This window comes from Scyliorhinus torazame, chromosome 11 (assembly GCF_047496885.1).
Source record: "Scyliorhinus torazame isolate Kashiwa2021f chromosome 11, sScyTor2.1, whole genome shotgun sequence".
Lineage (NCBI taxonomy): Eukaryota > Metazoa > Chordata > Chondrichthyes > Carcharhiniformes > Scyliorhinidae > Scyliorhinus > Scyliorhinus torazame.
In genome coordinates this window covers 218,799,762-218,813,693 of record NC_092717.1, presented here as the reverse complement: position 1 = coordinate 218,813,693, position 13,932 = coordinate 218,799,762, and the positions used below count along the sequence as shown (strand labels likewise).

Below are 13,932 nucleotides of genomic sequence, written 5' to 3'. Positions count from 1 at the left end.
TCAACACGTTGTCAGAAACAGACCTGACCAGTGAGGTCAAAAGGGGTTTGACTGAAGTCAAGACAAGTAGAAACAAAGGCTCCATTTGTGAAATGTATACATGATAGATTCCCTCGGAAGAAACACAAATTAAAAACTTCAAAAGAAACTGGGAACTATTGAATATGAAGGGAAATTAGCAAAAAAGTAAAGCTGTCGGCCACAAATCTATAAGACCACAAGACATAGGAGCAGAAGGAGGCCATTCGGCCCATCGAGTCTGCTCTGCCATTCAATGAGATCATGGCTGATCTCATAATCCTCAACTCCAATTTCCTCCCTAATCCCCATAACCCTCGATTCCCTTGCTGATTAAAAAATCTCAGCCTTGAACATACTTAACAACCCAGGGTCTACAGCCCTCTGTAAAGAATTCCACAGATTCACTACCCTGTGAGAGAAGACATTCCTCCTCATCTCTGTTTTAAATGGATAACCACATAATCTGAGATTATGCCCTCTGGTCCTAAACTCATCTACAAGAGAAAACATCTTTAATAAAGCTCGAGGAGTCCAAATTAAGCAAAAGTAAACAACATTATTTTACAACAATTATATACATGAGCACCAGTACAACCTCACTAGGTACTCTCTCTTGTAAATCGGTTCCAGACTGGCTGGCCTTTTATACAAGTGGGGATAAACTACCCCGCTGCTAGCTATGCAAGGGAGCTTGCTCTCAAGGAGCACAGGGAAAGCAATCATCCCCCCACTGTATGCCCCGTGCTGGTTATTAAAACCTCCTCTCAGCATCTACCCTGTCCACCCCCCTGAGAATCCAATATATTTCAATAAGGCCACTTCTCAATCCTCTGAATGCCAATGAGTACAGGCCCAATCTACTCGACCTCTCCTCACCCAGGATTAATCTAGTGAACCTTCTCTGGACTGCCTCTCATGCCAGCATATCTTTCCTTTGATAAGAGGAACAAAACTGACAGTATTCCAGTTGCGGTCTAACTAATGCCTTGTATAGTTTTAGTATGACTTGTATAGTTTTAGTATGACTTCCCTATTTTGATACTCTGTCCCCTTTGAAATAAAGGGTAACATTCCATTTGCTTTCCCAATTACCTGCTGAACGAGGACCCTCTAATCACTCTGTGCTGCAGTTTTCAACATCTTTCTCTATTTAAATAATATTCAGCTTCTTTATCTTCCGACCAAAGTGCATAACGTCACATTTTCCTACATTATATTCCATCTGCCAAGTTTATGCCTACTCACTCACCTAACCTGTCTCTATCCCTCTGCCAACTCTTTGTGTCATCCTCACCATTTGCTGTTTTTGTGTCATCCACAAACTTGGAAATAGTGCATTTGTTTCCATCATCAAAGTGATTAATGTACATTGTGAATAATTGTGACCCCAGAACGGATCTGTATAATTCCACTAGTTACAGGTTACCACCCTGACAAAGTTCCTCCTATCCCAATTCCCTGTCTTCTATCAGTTAGTAATCCTCAATCCCTGCAAATACACTATCCCAAACATCATTGTCTATTATCTTATTAAGTAGCCTTTTGTGTGGCACCTTATCGAACACTTTTTGGAAATACCAGTATATTACACCTACCAATTCCCCTTCATCTATCCTGCTCGTTACGACCTCAAAAGAATTTAGATAAATTTGTCAGGCATGATTTTCTCTTCACGCAGCCATGCTGACTCTGTTTGATTATATTACGCGTTTCTAAATGCTCTGCTATTACATCCTTTATAATGGGCACAAACATATTCCCAATGACAGAAATTAAGCTAGCCGGCCTATAGTTATTTGTGTTTTGTCGCCCTCCTTTTTTTTGAATAAAGGATGTTACTTTGGCAGTTTTCCAAACCTCTGGGACCTTTCCAGAATTTTAGGGTTCTTGGAAGGCAACAGTGCATCCACTATTTCTGTAGCTACATCCTTTAAAATCCAGGGATGCAACTCATCAGGTCCAGAGGACCCATCAACCTTTAACCCCATTAGTTTCCCTAGTACTTTTTCCCTCATGATTATTACAGTATTTATTTCTTGCCCCCCCCCCCTTCTGTCCCTTGATTATTTATTTTTGGAATGTTATTAGTGTCTTCCACCGTGAAGACTAATGCAAAGTATTTGTTCAACTCCTCTGCTATTCCCTAGTTCCCCACTATTATTTCCCAGTCTCATTCTCAAAGTTCACTTTGGCCTCTCTCTTCCTTTTTATATATTTAAATAAACTCTTGCTGTCCATTTTGATATTTCTTGCTGGTTTACTCTCCTAGTTTATCTTCTCCCTTTTTTTTTGGTCATCATTTGTTGGTTTTTAAAACTTTGCCAAACCTCTGGCTTAACACTAGGCTTTGCCACATTATGGATGGAACTCTCTGGTCCCCTGCCGCGTGTTTCTCGGCGGCGAGCCATTCGCTAGCGCCAGGATTCTCTACTCCTGCCATTGGTCAATGGGATTTCGCATTGAAGCCACCCCACGCCATCGAGAAACCCTTTGACAGGGAGGGCTGCCAGTGGGAGAATCTCAATGGCCAGAGCATCATGAGGGAAAATAATTCTGGCCTATGTTTTTTCTTTCAGTTTAAAACTATCCTTCACTTCCTTGGTTAATCATGGTTAATTTATCAACTTCCTAGAAACGTTCTTCCTCACTGGGATATATTTTTGTTGTGTTATGAACTATTTTTAGGAATGTCTGCCATTGCTGATCAACCATCTTGCCCACTAAACTCCTTTCCCAATCCACCCCAGCCAACTCTGCTCTAATTCCTTTATAATTACCCATATTTAAATCTCCACACTTGTTTCTGACCCATGTTTCTCACACTCAAATTGAATGTTAAATTCTTCCATGTTATGATCACTACTTCATAGGGGATCTTTTACTCAGAGGTTGTTTATTAAACCTGCCTCACTACACATTACCAAAGTAGCCTGATCCCTGGTTGGATCCACAACATATTGTTCTCAAGAGGTTATTCACAAAGGCTCCTCCTGCTCAGCCTTGCCCCTCGCCCGAGATGCGGTGATCCTCAGGTTAAATCACCACCAGTCAGCTCTCCCCCTCAAAGGAGAAAACAGCCTATGGTCCTCTGGGAGAATAGCAACTTTACCTTTGCCTGTTCTAGGAAATTGTCCCACATATAGAGGATTGGTTAATTAATAGAAAGCAAAGAGTGGGGATTAATGGGTGTTTCTCTGGTTGGCAATCAATAGCTAGTGGTGTCCCTCAGGGATCAGTGTTGGGCCAACAACTGTTCACAATTTACATAGATGATTTGGAGTTGGGGACCAAGGGCAATGTGTCCAAGTTTGCAGATGACACTAAGATGAGTGGTAAAGCAATAAGTGCAGACGATACTGGGAGTCTGCAGAGGGATTTGGATAGTTTAAGTGAATGGGCTAGGGTTTGGAAATGGAATACAATGTTGACAAATGTGAAGTTATCCATTTTGGAAGGAATAACAGCAAAAGGGATTATTATTTAAATGATAAAATATTAAAACATGCTGTTGTGCAGAGAGACCTGGGTGTCCCAGACCATCAGTCGCAAAAAGTTGGTTTACAGGTGTAACAAATGATTAAGAAGGCAAATGGAATTTTATCCTTCATTGCTAGAGGGATGGAGTTTAAGACTAGGGATCTTATGCTGCAATTGTATAACGTGTTAGTGAGGCCACACCTGGAGTATTGTGTTCAGTTTTGGTCTCCTTACCCTTGAAAGGATGTACTGGCACTGGAGGGTGTGCAGAGGAGATCCACTAGGTTAATCCCAGAGTTGAGGGGGTTGGATTACGAGGAGAGATTGAGTAGACTGGGACTGTACTCGTTGAAATTTAGAAGGATGCGGGGAATATTATAAAAACATATAAAATTATGAATGAAATAGATAGGATAGATGAGGGGAGGTCGTTTTCACTGGTGGGTAAAAGCAGAACTAGGAGGCATAGCCTCAAAATAAGGGGAAGTAGATTTAAAACTGACCTTAGGAGGAACTTCTTCACCCAAAAGATTGTGAATCTAAGAAATTCCTTGCCCAGTGAAGCAGTTGAGGCTCCTTCATTAAATGTTTTCAAGATAAAGATACGGTTTTTTGAAGAATATAGGGTTATGGTGTTCGGACTGAAAGTGGAGCTGAGTCCACAAATGATCAGCCATGATCTCATTGAATGGCGGAGCAGGCTCGAAGGGCCAGATGGCCTACTCCTGCTCCTAGTTCTTATATACTCTATGAATTCTTCCTCATGGCCACCTCTGGTCAATTTGATTTTCCCCACTCTACATGAAGATTAAAGTCACCCATGATTGAAGCACTGTCTTTTTTACATGCCTTTGTTGTTTGCTGTTTTATTCTCTATCCTACAGTATAGCCACTGTTAGGGGGCCTACTCCCACCAGTGTCTTCTTCTATTGGGCAGCACGGTAGCACCGTGGCTTACACTGCGGTCTCACAGCACCGGGGTCCCAGGTTCGATTCCCCACTGGGTCACTGTCTATGCGGAGTCTGCACGTTCTCCCCATGTCTGCGTGGGTTTCCTCTGGGTGCTCCGGGTTCCTTCCACAGTCCAAAGACATGTAGGTTAGGTGGATTGGCCATGCTAAATTGCCCTTAGTGTCCAAACAAAGGTTAGGAAGGGTTATTAGGGTTATGAGGATAGGGTGGAAGTGAGGGCTTAAGTGGGTTGCTGCAGACTCGAGGGGCCAAATGGCCTCCTTCCGCGTTGTATGTTCTATGTTCTTCTCCTTGTTATTTCTTACCTCCACCCATACAGATTTTATATCTTCCATTGTACTTATTTCATCTTGTACCAACAAAGCTACACCACCACTCTTCCCTTCCTGCCTGACCTTATGAAAAGTCACATACCCCTGAATATTTAGTTCCCAGTTTTGATCTCCCTGCAATCATGTCACTGTAATGGCTCAAGATCATAATCATTAACCTCAATTTGTGCTGTTAATTCATTTATTTTGTGCCGACTGTTACGTGCGTTTAAGTAACAAACCATTAATTTTGCCTTGTTACCATTGTTTCCCTTTTTGACTCCATTTGCTGCTGTTATTTATGCTTATCAACCCTGTCCCTTCCGGTCATACTCTGGGTGTTATTACTCAAAGACCTGTCTTGTAATGCTGTCATATCCTTTGCTTTGCAAGCCTACATATCCCCTCTACAGAACTGGGCCCCCCTCTATTCAGTTTAAAGCATCTCTACTTCCCTAGTTATGTGGCTTGCAAGAACACTGGTCCCAGCATGGTTCAAATGTACGCCATCCCAACGGTACAACCCCCACATTCCCCAGTATTGATGCCAGTGCCCCACAAACTGAAACCCACTTCTCCCATCCCAGAGAAGAAATTAGGACAATCAGATGAAATGACTGACAGCAAACTTGAAAAAAGCATTTACAAATTGAAGTTAAGAATAAGGAGAAATGAACGAGACAAGCTGGACTCCACGAAAAAGCGCTAGAAAAGAACAAGTCCAGTGCAGAATTGAATCAGGAGGATAGAGCTTGAAGGTGGGAAGATTGGCCATGAGATATTAACTGAAGAGATAAAAACATTGAAATTGACAGTGAAAATCAGCAATTCAGACAAGGAAAGAAACAGATTACGTTTGAGAACAAAATTGTTGAAATAGGCACACTAATATAACAGCACATGAACCAAATGGAAAATTATGAAAAAGATACTGAGTTGAAATGATGGAAAGAGCAGAAACTTCATCACTTGACCCAAGTACCAGAAACAGAGTGCCATGACCATTCCTTCACACGTGCCAAACCAAGATTGTGAAAGAGATTTCAAGACTTTGTTGTTGAATTGTAATGGTATATGCCTGTACGCATTATAATGCAAGATGCTCAGCAGAGGAAGGGTTAACATGGGACTGGAGAGTCGCACTGCCCACTGAGTGATGTATGTAATCACATGGTCAGAAAACAGTCTAGAACTGAACTCTAAGCAGCTAACCTGCATGGAACAGCTCAGTGCAAGACCATGGGCGGGATTCTCCCCTACCCGGGGGGGCAGGGGGTCCCGGCGCGATGGGTTGCTCCGCACCTTTAGGGGCCAAGCCCTCACCTTTAGGGGCTAGGCCCGCGCCGGAGTGGTTGCCGTCCCGCCGGCTGGTGTGGAAGACCTTTGGCACCACGCCAGCCAGGGCCAAAGGGACTCCGCCGGCCGGCAGAAGTCCGCGCATGCGCGGGAGCATCAGTGGCTGCTGACATCATCCCCACGCATGCGCGGGGGGGTCACCTACGCGTCGGCCATCGCGGAAACCTACACAGCCGACGCGTAGTAGAAGATTGCCCCCACGGCACAGGCCCGCCCGCGGATCGGTGGGCCCCGATCGCGGGCCAGGCCACCGCACACCCCCCCCCCCCCCCCCCAAGGCCACCGCACCCCCCCCCCCCCCCAGGCCACCGCACACCCCCCCCGAGGCCACCGCACCCCCCCCCCCCCCCCCGAGGCCAGACCTCCCCAGTACCTCGGAGCCCGTTCCGGCCGCCTGGTCCCGCCGGTAAGGGAGGTGGTTTAATTCACGCCGGCAGGACCAGCATTACAGCAGCGGGACTTCGGCCCATCGCGGGCCGGAGAATCGCCGGGGGGGAGGGGCCACTGACCAGCGCGATTCTCGCCCCCGCCGAATATCCGGTGCCGGAGAATTCGGCAGCCAGCGAGGGCGGGATTCATGGTGCCCCATGGTGATTCTCCGACCCGGCTGGGGGTCGGAGAAACCTGCCCCAGATTTGGAACTGTGCATAGTTAAATCCTCCCAATAAGAGTGTTTATGTTTAAACACAGAAGCCTCAAGATCTCATTAATGAGCCACCACCACTGCAACATAAGAATTCTGTGTTCAGTACATAATATGACATGATGTCACAATATGAAACTTCAGTAGTGGATCGAATTAAATTCCCGAGTTGTAGTTGAGAACAGACCCCTGTCGTACCAGGCAGATATGGAGGGACAGATCGTTCGTAAACATGTGGGCCACTTGGAGGAGTAGAGAGACCTCTAGCAGTCAATGTTGCCATCAAGAAATGTTTTCAAACTCGTAAACATCAAAGTACCTGATCGACCTGTTACAGACATGATGGAGGGCAAGGTGGAGACAAGTAGTAACAAACTGCCTGTGCCAATGGGTACCTGTTATTGGAGTTCCTGTTAATGTCGATCCTGCGGAAGCATCTCAGGACTATAGAATTATGCCGCTCTGCAAAAAACAGAAAAACCCCTCAAAGAATTGATGTATAATTGTCCATCTCATGTATATAACGTTTAGTTAGAATTAGGACTGAATAACTTACTTATTGAAGATTGTATAAAGAAGTTAAAGGGAGAGGAATGTGGTGACTGTCCCTTTAGGGCAGCACAGCAGAGTAAGGGTCACCTGGTTTGGGGAACCAATTGGGACTTGAGGCATAATCACTTCTGGGGGTGGAGTCATCTCTCAAGCAGAGAGATATGTCGGGACTTAGGGTGCAACCATGTGACTGCTGAACAATTTTCGTTATTAAATCCTTTTTGTATTCACAACTGAAGTCTGTGAAAGTGCATCATTGCAAATGGTCAACTCCCTAAAATATTATTGCACCTTCTCCAAATAAATTTGTTGTGCTCGTGTTTAATGTTGATATAAAGTATTCGCAGTAAATCTGGAGTGCAGAGCAATCCGACTCTCAAGAAACTAATGAGAAAGAAAACTATCTAATCCAGTCCAATCCGTCGCTCCAGAGTGACCCAACCATGTTCTGAGAGAAATCAAAGTGTGCTGTCACAGTTGATTGGTGAAAGAGTTTTTTTCTCATTTATCTTCAAAACTCGTTAATTTTATTATTTGTAAGGTCTTTTTTAATAGCAGTAAGGTATACTATGTAGCAAGTCTTATTTGATTGGCTGGTGAATATGGCCAACTGGAGGGACGGAGAATCCCACTGCCGGCGGGGGTGCGCCACACCAGAAAACTAGTGCAGCGGGACATGATCCCGCTATCTGCGGCTGGAGGAACTTGGGTTCAAAGGCATTGAGCTGGAGGCTGAGCTGCAGACACTGCAACATATCAGAGGGGGAAAGTTACCCTGGACACTTTGTTATAAGAGGCAGTCACAACGCTTTGGAAAGGGTCATCCGATTTGGTCCAATGTCAATGACAGGAGGGTGTGACTGCAAGTGAAGTAGGTATGGGGATCGAAGAGATAGAAGTGGAGGGTGCTCTGGACTGGAGAGGAACTTGCAGAAGGAGGGGAAGGATCCACTTACCATGGTCCACATGGGTATCAAAGACTTGAATGGAGAGAAAACAAAGAATAGGAATAAACGTATCATTCTCAATTTGGCAGACTGTGACTAATAGGGCACTGTGGCAATCAGCTTGAGCCCAGTTGTTCACGATATATATCAATGATTTGATGTGGGGACCAAATACATTATTTCCCAAGTATGCTGATGACACAAAACTTGGTGGAATGGGAGTTGTGAGGAGGATGCAAAGAGGCTTTAAGTTGATTCAGACAGGCTGAGTAGACAGGAACACAGCATACAGAATATAATGTGGAAAAATGGGAAGTTATTGTCATGGGAATGTCACTTTAAGAAATGTTTGTCTTCTCAAGTGGCTGCAGTGATGTCAGTGTGTGGGTGGAGCTGGCCTCTGGCTCTGCTTTTTACTTTCATTTTGAGCTGGAAGCTGTTTTTGGCTCTGAGTTTTAGTTTTGTTTTCAGTTGGAGAACTGCATTCAAACCAAGAAGGTGTATTTTGGTCTCTCTCCCTCTGCAGGCTGAAGAATGTCTCCAGATCACTTGATGATTTCAAAGTAATACCTGTTTCTGTAAAGAATGAAAACCTACTGTCTTTGTTAAAAAGGGTCTTTGCCTTATGGATGTTGTTCGGAAAGTTACCAAGGGTTACCTATAGAGTACTGCATCTTTGGGGGGGGGCAGGGTATGAGTGTTGGGAGTTGATACTGTTTACTGTGTGTTTATAAAATGTTAACTGGATTCATAGAATAAACATTGTTTTGCTTAAAAATACTTTAGATCTCTGTTGCATCACACCTGTAAAGTGGGCCCTTGTATTCCCCATAACCAAAATCTATTAAAAGTTGTGGGTCAGATGAACTCCAAGATATACTTTGGCATATACCCTGGCCCATAATATTTTTCACTTTGGTAAGAAAGACAGAAATGCAGAGTATTTCTTAAATGGTGAGAGATTGGGAAGTATTGATGTCCAAAGTGGTCTATGTGTCTTTGTTAACAATTCACTGAAACACCGGGGGCGGAATTCTCCCCTACGCGGCGGGGCTGGAGGTCCCGGCGTGATGGAGTGGCGGGAACCACTCCGGCGTCGGGCCGCCCCAAAGGTGCGGAAGTCTCCACACCTTTAGGGGCCAAACCCTCACCTTGAGGGGCTAGGCCCGCGCTGGAGCAGTTTCCGCTCCACCGGCTGGCGGGAAAGGCCTTTGGCGCCACGCCAGCCGGGACTGAAAGGTCTTCACTGGGCGACGCGGGTCCGCGCATGCGCGGGAGCGTCAGCGGATGCTGACATCATCCCCGCACATGCGCAGGGGAGGGGGTCTCTTCCGCCTCCGCCATAGTGAAGACTATGGCGAACGCAGAAGAAAAAGAGTGTCCCCACAGCACAGGCCCGCCCGCAGAACGGTGGGCCCCGATCACGAGCCAGGCCACCGTGGGGGCACCCCCCAGGGGCCAGATCGCCCCGCGCCCCCCCCCCCTCTCTGGCGGGACAGGCATTCCAGCAGCGGGACTTCGGCCCATCGCGGGCCGGAGAATCGGCGGGGTGGGCCCGCCGACCGGCGCGGCACGATTCCCGCCCCCGCCGACCGGCGCGAATCCTGCCCCCACCAAATCTCTGGTGGCGGAGACTTCGGGACACGGCGGGGGCGGGATTCACGCCAGCCCCCAGCGATTCTCCGACCCGGCGGGGGGTTGGAGAATCCCGCCCCGGATGTTGCAATCAATTAGGAAAGCAAATGGAATTATTGCAAGAGGATTTGAGTAAAGGATTAAATAAGTCTTGCTGCAATTGTATCGAGCCATGGGAAGGTGGCACCTAGAGTGCGGTGTAAAAGTTTTGATTTCCTTACTTAAGGAAGGACATATTTGGTAAAGAAGGAGTGCAACAAAGGTTCGCTGAGATGGTGGGAGTGTCCTCGGAGGGTAAATTGAGGAGACCGGGCCTGAGGTGTGATCTCGTTGAAACATACAAAATTCTTATAGGGTTTGGGTTTGACAGGATAGATGCAGGAAGGATGTTTCGGGCTGAGGGGGTCACAATGAGTGGTGGGCCATTTCGGATAGCGATGAGGAACAATTTCTTCACTCAAAGGATGGAGAGTCGACCTGATAGAGGTCTACAAGATTATGAGTAGCATGGACAGAGTGCATAGTCAGATGCTCTTTCCTAGGGTAGAAGAGTCAAGTACTAAGGGACACAGGTTTAAAGTACGCGGGGAAAAGTTTAGGACAGATGTGAGAGGCAGGTTCTCATTTTTTACACAGAGTGTGGTAAATATATGGAACGCGCTGCCTGGGGAGGTGGTGGGAGCAGGTACGATAGCGGCATTTAAGGGATGAATATATGAATAGGGTGGGAATGGAAGGATACGGACTCCATAAGCGCATACGGTTTTAGTTTCGGCTGGTACCATGGTCGGCGCAGGCTTGGAGGGCATGTTCCTGTGCTGTATTGTTCTTGGTTCTTTGAAATTCACTACCTCAGATAGCTGTGGAGGCTCAGTCATTGAGTATGTTCAAGACAAAGGTGAATAGATTTCTAGATATTAAAGACATCAAGCAATATAGAGACAATGTGGGAAAATGGCTTTGAGGTCGAAGATCAGCCATGTCCTAGTTGAATGGCAGAACAGGTTTGAGAAGCTGAATGCCTGACTCCTGTTCCTATTTCTTACGCTCCTATGACTCCCTCGTTAATGCTTTACTTTGGTGTCATGATGGATCTTGACATTGGATGTAAACCACAGTAAATATGCAGCGTGAATTGTAACTGCTCTGCACCCAAAAGTACAATTGTAATGTAAATACACCTTGGTGCCCGACTTAACTAGCAACTGGCTAGGAAGCAGGAGAATTAATTTAAAACTAGTTAAATCGGTTAATTACATAATGGAGACGAAACAACCAAATATTAAAAATCTAACGAAAATAGATAAACGCCTTTGAAGAGATTTTTAAAAAATTCTTTCATATGGTGTTGGCATTTCTGGCATGGCCTGCACGTTACCCTTCCCCAAGATGGGTGGTGAGCTGCCTTCCTAAACCACTGCAGTCCTGGCGGTGTAGATACACCCACAGTGCCGCTGGGAAGGGAGTTCCAGGATTTTGATTCAGTGACAGTGAAGGAACAGCGATATATTTCCAAATCAGGATGGTGTGTGACTTAGAGGGGAACTTGCAGGTGCTGGTATACATCCTCTATCTTCTGGGAGGTAGAGATTGTGGCTTTGGAAGATGCTGTCAAAAGGAGTCTTGGTGAGTTGCTGGCATTGCATTTTACACTACTGCCACTGTTGTGCCAGTGGCGGAGTGAATGAATGTTTAAAATGATTGATGGGGTGCCAATCAAGGGGACGGTTTTGCCCTGCATGGCATCAAGATTCCTCAGTGCTATTGGAGCTGCATTCATCCAGGCAGGTGGAGAGTATTCCACCACAGTCTTGATTTCTGCTTTGTAGATGGTGACAGGCTTTGAGGAGGCAGGAAGGGAGTTACTCGCCTCAGAATTCCCAACCTCTTGACCTGCTCTTGTAACCATTTTGTTTGTACGGTTGGTCCTGTTCAGTTTCTACTCAATGGTAATTCCCAGGATGTTGATATTGCGAGATTCAGTGATGGTAATGTCAATGAATGTCAGGGGGAGATGTTAGATTCTGTCTTGTTGGAGATTGTTGTGTGGCACAGACGTTTGTTTTGTTTTCTCAACATTCTGGACTATAACAAATCCAGCAAAAAAAAAAAAAATGAGAGGAGCCCATTAAATGTGCAGTGAAGGTGTTTGGTTATTAGCAAGAGGTATTCAAGAGGTTGTACAATAAAGGAAAATGAACAAGATTTTGTCAAGCTTTGCTGTTCTATATTCAACTGGTTATCCGACTGGCTGGCTCAGATTATTGATTCAATTGTGTGAATTACAATAGTGCAAGTTAATTAAGGTTTCAGATCATAGAGTGGAGGCAGAAACTAAAGGATATTTCTGGTTTCATAGGCGATTCGCAGGAAACAATCAGGGCTGGAAACACAGCAATTGGTGCCGCTGTTTTCGGGTGGAAGATCTGGCTTGAGGTCTAGGAGATGGAATGCAATGCAAATGACTAATCAGGGCCGGGACTCTCCCCTACCCGGCGTGGTGGGGGGTCCCGGCGGGATGCAGTGGCATGAATCACTCTGGTGTCGGGCCGCCCCAAAGGTGCGGATTTCACCTTGAGGGGCTAGGCCCGCGCCGGAGTGGTTGGCGCACCGCCGACCGGCGGGAAAGGTCTTTGGCGCCACGCCAGCCGCAGCCAAAAGAACTCCGAAGACTGTGGCCGAGGCAGAGGGAAAAGAGTGCCCCCACGGCACAGGCCCGCCCGCGGATTGGTGGGCCCCGATCGCGGGCCAGGCCGCCGTGGGGGCACCCCCGGGGCCTGATCACCTCGCACCCCCCCCCCCCCCCCAGGACCCTGGAGCCCGCCCGTGCCGCCGGGAAGAGAGGTGGTTTGATTCCCGCCAGCGGGACAGGCATCCCAGCAGCAGGACTTCGGCCCATCGCGGGCCGGAGGATCGCCGGCGGGAGGGCCCGCCGACCGGCGCGATGCGATTCCCGACCCCGCCGAATACCCAGTGCCGGAGAATTCGGCAACCAGCGGGGGCAGGATTCACGCCAGCCCCCGGCGATTCTCCGACCCGGCGGGGGCGGTCGGAGAATCCCGCCCCAGGTCTTTGGAGACTTGTTGGGGGTGGTGGGGTGGAGGAGGTACATCTCCATCACAATCTCATGCAGTCCATGCTTCCCTATACACCACTTAACTTCCATGTCCACAGATCACGCTGTCCAGTTATGCTGGTTACCTGGGAAAGGCATCTCTGTAATTCATGAATTTCCTCCGCCATCTGCACTCTGGTGCTATTTTCCTTCTCGCCTTTTTCATTGTTTCCATCAATGGCCACAATACTCATGCTCTTGCACTGCTCTCTCTACTATTTACTTTCCTCTTGAAATCTACTCTGTGTTGATCTTAATAATTCTAATTCTAATCAACTACTTGCCATTTCTGTAGCGGGGCACCAGTTCCGAAGCAATGCCAACAAACTTAAATTGGACTTTTCAGCTAGCATTTTTGGACAGGAGTGTTCAGAATTACCCTAAACACAAACAAAAGGGCATTAACTTGAAATGTTAACCTTATACTTTCTCTCCCCACAAACACTTCCTAATCTGCTGAGTGCATTCCAAATTTTCAACTTTTATTTCTGATTTCCAACATCTGCAATGTCACAACTTGCAGTCACAATGCAGTCACAACTTTTGAAAAATTATGTACTAGGCATATTCAATGCTTTCTACATTTCTTGGACTCAAGTCATGTGCTACACTTGTCCATAGAGTGTATTTGAGAGGAAGGCATCGAGCTTGCCGTATGGAAAATAAAAAGTGTGCCAAACAATTACTGAAGCAAAAAAACAACAATACTTTGGGAGGAAAATGTGTAGAAAAGCAATTCCTACTCCAGTTAAACCAAAAGTAACGTTCAATATGTCTTACATTGCGGAAACTTGTCAAGACAGGATAAAATAAATATTAGTTAGCAGATCCAGAGCTCAATGTGTAACTGAGCCAGATCAATTAGGAAGGCCCCAATCCAATCCTGCGTCTTTGCTAATTCAA

General features: G+C 46.4%; 1 protein-coding gene across 2 annotated transcripts in view; it reads right to left on the bottom strand.

Moving 5' to 3' along the window:
• Window positions 1–13,932, bottom strand: part of arhgap28 (Rho GTPase activating protein 28) — a 265,341-nt gene that overhangs the window by 163,742 nt on the left and 87,667 nt on the right. The window contains exon 2 of one of the 2 annotated variants that reach the window (XM_072468330.1): window positions 7,176–7,242. The exons of the other annotated variant lie outside the window; for it this stretch is intronic. The gene's annotated coding sequence lies outside the window, so the exon portion shown is untranslated. The remainder of the gene's footprint in view (window positions 1–7,175; window positions 7,243–13,932) is intronic. 2 annotated transcript variants of the gene reach the window in all.